The sequence below is a fragment of the Adiantum capillus-veneris genome, chromosome 12 (assembly GCF_014529385.1).
Source record: "Adiantum capillus-veneris isolate H3 chromosome 12, ASM1452938v2, whole genome shotgun sequence".
Lineage (NCBI taxonomy): Eukaryota > Viridiplantae > Streptophyta > Polypodiopsida > Polypodiales > Pteridaceae > Adiantum > Adiantum capillus-veneris.
This window is the reverse complement of record NC_140942.1, coordinates 4,886,281-4,893,234: the sequence shown is the minus strand read 5'-3', so window position 1 is coordinate 4,893,234 and position 6,954 is coordinate 4,886,281. Positions and strand designations below refer to the sequence as shown.

General features: G+C 38.0%; 1 pseudogene; it reads right to left on the bottom strand.

Moving 5' to 3' along the window:
• Positions 1–541: 541 nt before the first annotated feature.
• On the bottom strand, positions 542–3,629 carry LOC147445245 (uncharacterized; annotated as a pseudogene).
• Between the last annotated feature and the right edge of the window lie 3,325 nt (positions 3,630–6,954).

The window sequence follows — 6,954 nt, the reverse complement described above, 5'->3', positions numbered from 1 at the left end:
CGCTCACACGCCTTGCACAACCTAATTTATCCAATAACCTTTGTTTCATGTCCCATTACCATTTTTTTGTCCATTTTTCTCAAAATTAAAAACATGTTCTTTAAATATTTTTCGCATGGAAAATAGAAAGTACCCATATTTGAATATTCTAGTGCCAGGAGAAGCTCGGTAAAATACGTGGTAAAATACATGAGAATAATCACGATAATAATAGCGATAATATTTGAATTGCAAAATAATGTCCTCATGTCCCTCTCTCTCTCTCTCTCACTCACTCACAGTAAAGAACCGCGGTAAATGTTTTCAAAGCTTTTCAAAGTTTCATAGTATGTACAACTTCTAGCTTTTGGTAAAGCTTTCATAAAGGCTATGCCAGTTCAATAAAATGTTCACCATAGCTAACCCTCACACCAGTTGTTGTTGACAAGTGAATGATCTACTACTTATCAATGTAGTGGACTCCTACATACATTTGCTAGTTAAAGCCAAAAAGAAACTACAAACCTAGAGAAGCAAAGACAACTTAATCAATCCTCTGAGATCAGTTTGGAGAGTGACTGCAAAAGTGTGGCTCTAGAGATCCCTCTTGGTTGGTTGAACCGGAGATGGGGACCGCCCTCCACAAGATGAGCCTTTGTGTACATGGGAGGCAGTACCTGCTTTGGCAGGAGATGGACTTTGAGCTAAAGAGGGGCTCTAACCTTTTATTATCTCTATCATGGGGAGACTCCTAGGTCTCTCCTGGCTACAACTTTGACTTCACTTCTGCTACGCTCCTGCTGTGAGACTGAGGCTTTGACTATGGCTGCGATAAGTGTGGCCATGGTCACGAAGTATGACCCTCCACGACCACGGTGACTGGGGCTGCGGTGGCTAGGGCTGCCTCTTTGATAGTAGTCGTCCATGTGCTTGGAACACCTTGGACTTTTAGTCCTCAAGAATGAAATGCTTCCACAATCAATGTACTATGCCTTTTGACCATAGTTAGCGAGCTGTACAATAATTTCTCTTCCATTCACTACTCCTTCATCAAGCCGCTCAATTGCTTTTTCAGCTTCCTCAACATGCTTGTTATGAACAAAAGCAAAGCCCCAAGAATCTCCAGTCCCATCACATGGTATGAAACATCTACAACTTTTTCATAGCGATCAAATTGACAAAAAAAGATTGTTTGCACTATTCTCTTGAATTAGGTGATTTTGAGGACGAGAAGGGAGTACAAATCTCTCATGTCGGGACGCCCACGAGTGCCTAAACTACGACATGACTGGCTCCTTCAAAGATTGACACACACACACACACACACACACACACACACACACACACACACACACAGATCAATAAACATCTGAAACCAAAGATTAAAGAAAAAGCTAGGCAATTATTTGAGAAGTATTGAGATGTTTTTGCTTGAGAACATACAGATCTAAAAGGTGCCATTCGAAAGGTGTGTCCACATTGGATACCAGTGAAACAAGATGCACGACCAATACAACTTCAGAGGTATAGGATGAGTTTGAATTATGAAAAAATGATAAAGAAATCGATAATCTACTAAAGGTAGGATTCATCATTGATGTGGCAAGTAGTGACTCATTGTTTCCTATAGTGGTAGTTCCGAAAAAGAATAGGAAACCGAGGGTCTTGATTGACTACAGGAAACTAAATGCTCAAATAATCAAAGACCCGTCTCCTTTGCCATTCACAGATATGATGTTAGATGAGATAGTTGGACATGAAATGTATAGTTTTATGGATGGGTACAATGGACAAAAACTACGTTCGTCACGAAATGGGGACCTTTCACCTTTTTTGTTATGCCATTCCACCTATGTAACGCTCCAATAACCTTTTCAACAATATAAGATGAAGATCTTAAGTGAGTTCTTGCTCAAGTTTTGGACAATATTCATGGACAATTTCACAATCTTCTCATTTGAAGACATGCATCTCCTATTTTTGGAAATGGTATTTGAGAGATGCAGAGAGAAGAGGATATGTCTCAATCCCTTCAAGTCAGTATTCATGGTATGAAAGGGACATTTTGTGTCCAGAAATGGCATAGAGATGGTTGAAGATAAGATTCAAAGTGTCCAACAAGCTAGAACACCAATGATTGTGTCTAAATTGAGTTCATTTATGGGGTACATCAACTTTTATCAAAAGTTTATTCATATTGTTTGCAACAAAGGCGACTCCAGTATATGAATTAACCCTGAAGGGAGTTAAGTGTGTTTGGACCTTAGAATGTGAGGCCAATTTATTTTCTTTGAAGGATGCCACTGACATGAAGCCGATCCTTTTCCAATGACACTAGGATGTTATTTTTCATGTTCATGTTGATGCCTTTGATATGATGATAGGAGAAATTTTGGCACAACTTGATGGAAGGATAGATTACATAGTATACTTTGCCAGTCCGCAGATTTAGAACAACACAACAAGGGTATGCAACTATAGAAAGAGAAACACTATGAATAATATTTAGTGCCACAAAATTCAAACATTATTTTTTGAAAAAATTATTTCATTTTTATATGGACATCAGGCTTTACTCTATTTGATTGAAAAAGTGGTAATCCAAGTAAGCTTAATCAAATGGATGATGTTCCATTTGGAACACAAGCCTGTCAAGAATCATTGTGGTGCAGATCTCCTATCTAGAAGCACTTAAGGTATCTCCTTGACATCATTGAGGGATGAACCAATAAATGCTGAATCATTTCATACAATGACAACTGAGGAACCAAATCCAAAGTGGTAGGATGTATATGATTTCCTATAAGATGGTGGATTTCTAGAAGATTGATCTCACTCCAATAAAATGGCCCTAATAATCAAAAGTTTGATATTTACCACTATAGTTCGATCCCCATGTAGAGTGGGCATTGATAGAGTATTGAGAAGGTGAGTACCCATGCAAGCAAGGATGCAAGTGATCAATGAAGCCCACAATGGCATTTTAGGAGAACATTTTTCGATGATATCACTTACAAGAAGATTTGTAGGCAGGGTTATGGTGGCAGAGTATGATGTTAGATGTCAGGGATTTTGTAAAACATGAGATATTTTCCAGAGAATGGGTAGACCAAATGTAGTAGACATGACACCTTTGAACACAATACAACCTTTAGGAATATTCATGAAATGGAGGGTTATGGTTTCATGGGACCATTCAAGATGGCCACTTCTAGGAAGAACAAGTACATAGCTATGACTACATGTTATGTCAACAAATGGTTGGAAGCTAAAGCATTACCCAACAACATATCCAAGTCCGCATCTTGGTTCTTATCAGAACATATGATATGTCAATATGGCTGCCCGATTGAGATAGTTTTAGATCAAGGGACCCATTTCATAAATGAAACTATTCAAATCCTAATTGAAATCTTCTCAATCAAGCATCGGAAGTCTATACCTTACTTTTCCAAATATAATGGGCACACTGAGAGTACCAATAAGACTATTAAGACTATTGTGACTAAAGTAGTTCATAAAGAACCTCACACCTGGATGAGAAGCTTCAGACAACACTGCGCATATATGATGGCATATGAAATCACAACTAGAATGACAACATTCAGAATGGTGTATGAAACTAAAGCAGTGGTATCCATGAAATTCATGGTTTCCAATCTCAAATTGGCAATAGAGCATGATACGGATTATAACTCAATCCTAAAGAAGAGACTAGATGAGCTACTCAAGCTGGATGAAATCAAATAAAGAGCAATTTTGGAACAGGAAGTGGTGTAGCAACGAAGGAAACAATGATGACAGTAAAATGAAAGTAAAGGAGTTCAAAAAAGGAGACCTTGATTTGTTATAGCAATCAAGTGAAGCCCAATCATAAGATAGCATGGTCAAGACCCTATTGAGTAGATTGCTGTAAGATCCTCAAATTTTTTGTTGCTTTTAAAATAAGAAAAAGGATATTCTAATATTTTCTTCATGAATTTTTGGTTTAAAATGCATGTTTGGTAGTGTTATAAGGTTATAAAGTGAAAAACAAAGTCGTTTTCATGTTTCGGTAGGCCAGACAGACGTTTGGTTCAATTTTGAAAAAAAAATTCTTTTTTTTAAAGCATTTTCATGCTTTTTGTACTTTTCAATGTTTTTTTGCAAAAAGCAGGGGTGGACCCTTAATCTACGAGTCCCAAGGAAGTTAGGGTTCAATTTTGTAAAAATCTGTTTTTCGGACGCTTTTCATGCTATTTTTAGCTTTTCATGACCTTTAGTGCTTTTTAGTGAAAAGTGAGCCCGCTTTCTTATTCCGGTGGACAAGGGAAACCCGTGATTCATTTTATTTTATTTTTTTTGCTTTTTATGCTATTTTTTGCTTTTCGTGCTTTTAAGTGTTTTTGAAAAGCGACGTGCTGTTTAGGATGATGTAAATTTAAAAAATTTATTTTTAGTCACCGTTGGGTATAAAAACAACCACCTGATGAAAAAACGAGATTTTTACAAAAATTATTTTTATAAAAAGGGACACCATAAATATGCCGGATAGTACGAGAAAGTCATATTTATGTCGGGGCATCACGGTGCAGCATAGTTTAGTCACGACACATTAGTTGCCGGGATACTATCCAATTAATCAATTTTTAGTGCAAAAATTGAAGGAAGTGGGGAGAGTTGACCATCAAAAGCAAAGCCATGTTTTCAGAAAAGACTGAAGTCTTTTTCCAAAACCTTGTAGCTAATCCTAGCAGAAGAGGATGCGCCATGTCTTAGCTTGGGGCACGCTCCAGCGGCCTAGCAAAGTGCCTATAAATTCGTCCCTGGTGCTCAGTTTTTAGTGTTGACAGTTGTGCAAGCTCTCCGTCATCATCTCCATAATATCTTCTCTCTCGTTCGCGTGAAGAAGAAGAATAACATTCTCTCTTTACTTACTTACTATCTCCCCTTCTCTTTTCACGGTGTGCATGTTCTCCAACGGTTTTGTGGTGAAAACCTCTATATAGCTCTTTCTCTCTACTTTGTTTTGTGAGTAGCTACCCTCTCGGTGGTTGCTTTTTTGTATACGAGGGCATGTATGAACTTTCCTAGTGTGTAAGAGGTTGCTCCATGTTTGTTTCATCGTGTTTAGCACGTTGATTTATGCACACGATATGTTTATGGTCGCATGCGTACATAAAAGGTGCTTTTTGTTTCATGTCATGTAGGTGGTAGGAACACTGTTTTGGTCATATCTCACAAAACGCTGAATCAGGTCAAACCCTTTCACTTAGAGATTAACATATCTTTTAAAACATTTTCTCTCTTGGGTTTCATGTGAAACTTCCACACAAGCTAAGAGTTATGGTCAAAAAACAGCTTGTTGTCCACTACACAATCAAAATTTTGGACCCAGGCTCCTTGGGGAACCACTATATAGACTCATCGAATCAACGAACCCACTTAGCCAAATCAAAAACTTGATTAAAATTGCTAATAAATGTATTTAGGTCTCTGAGATCACTTCGTGAGTGTGAGTTATTAACAATTCTATGTACGGGTTTACCTACGTTGTAGGGGTGTGCTACCAAGGGGGAATACCATATGACGTCATGATTTGGATGATATGTTCATGTATGATTTATGGTTTGTTTTGGTGAGTTGATTCAAGTGTTTGATGTCCATAAAATTGTATGGGGGTATATGGTTAGGCAACCAGAAAAGTGGCTTTCTTTTGGTGTTATCATTTGTTGCATGAGACTCATATGGGCAAAGTGATGTGATAAGGACTATAGCTAACCTTATTCTTCCTTATCTAATAATAGAATAAGGAGTCTAGGCATTCTCTTACATTGCATCTCTACTCATACTACATGCTCTCTCTTCTCCTCCACAACATGCGCTTTGTAGACACCACTCCCGCACACAAATCCTCACAAATGGTATCAGAGCCATGGTTGTCAGGGTGGTCACAACGAGGGATCAAGAAAGCTTGGGAGATTTGTGAAAGTGCAGTGAGAGATTGTGACCTTAGTTGAGAGTGATGTATGCTCTTATGGAGGCTCAACATATAGTGTGGAAGACAGTGTGTAGGTGAAGGTGCCCTAAAAACTACGTGTGCATGTGTTTTGTCTTCTTCTCCATAGCACACTCTTCATACATATCGCTCTTGCACATTGATCCTCAACATTGTTTTGCGGGTCAATTTTCTTCTTGTAGATTGTAGATCTAAGGTTTTTGCCTTTCATACCCCTTCGTTTCGACGTGGTCTACAACTTTGCATAATAATACTTTCTCGAAATCCTTACTATTTTGTTGCTATCCGCATACATGAAATTTTCGATCGTCAAAATCTCATATTGTGCAAGTATGATGTACTTTTGAAACCACGATGGGTGCAGGTCGAAAATGCAATGTAAGCTTGTACATACAATTTGAGGTTTGAGATTTTTGGTAGATTTGGGCAAAGAAGAAGCAAGTACAAACAACTAGTGGAGCTCATTTTTTTACTTTTTGAGTTTCAAAATGAAATTTTTGCATACCTCTCTCATACAGGTCCAACATTAAGCAATAGTCATGAGTAGAGGTAAGAGCAACAAATTCCAGTCAGGGAATTCAGACCCACCTGAGGAGAGCAGCTTTCTAGCATTGACGTAGGATTTTAGAGTCAGAGAGTTTTGCATCAATATTGCAAGTGGTGATCTAATCGAGGGCTTTTAAATCCCGTGATGGCGTAGTGTTTTGCATCGACCCTACAAGTGGAGTTTCACATCTTCCAGCTCACAGGGGCATTTGTTTTTGGTTCGTATATACACTTTTGTTTTCTACATTGATACTTGTTTTGCTATGTGGTTTTTAAAGAGAATATACTTCTTGGCTTTATGTATGCCATCTATGGATTCAAATAGTAAGTCTCTAATTTATCTAGTTGTCTTCGGGCACTATTTTCTGTAGGCACTATTGGTATATGTCTCACCCACTACTTTGGCAAGTGGATTGCATTAGTTTCTAGTT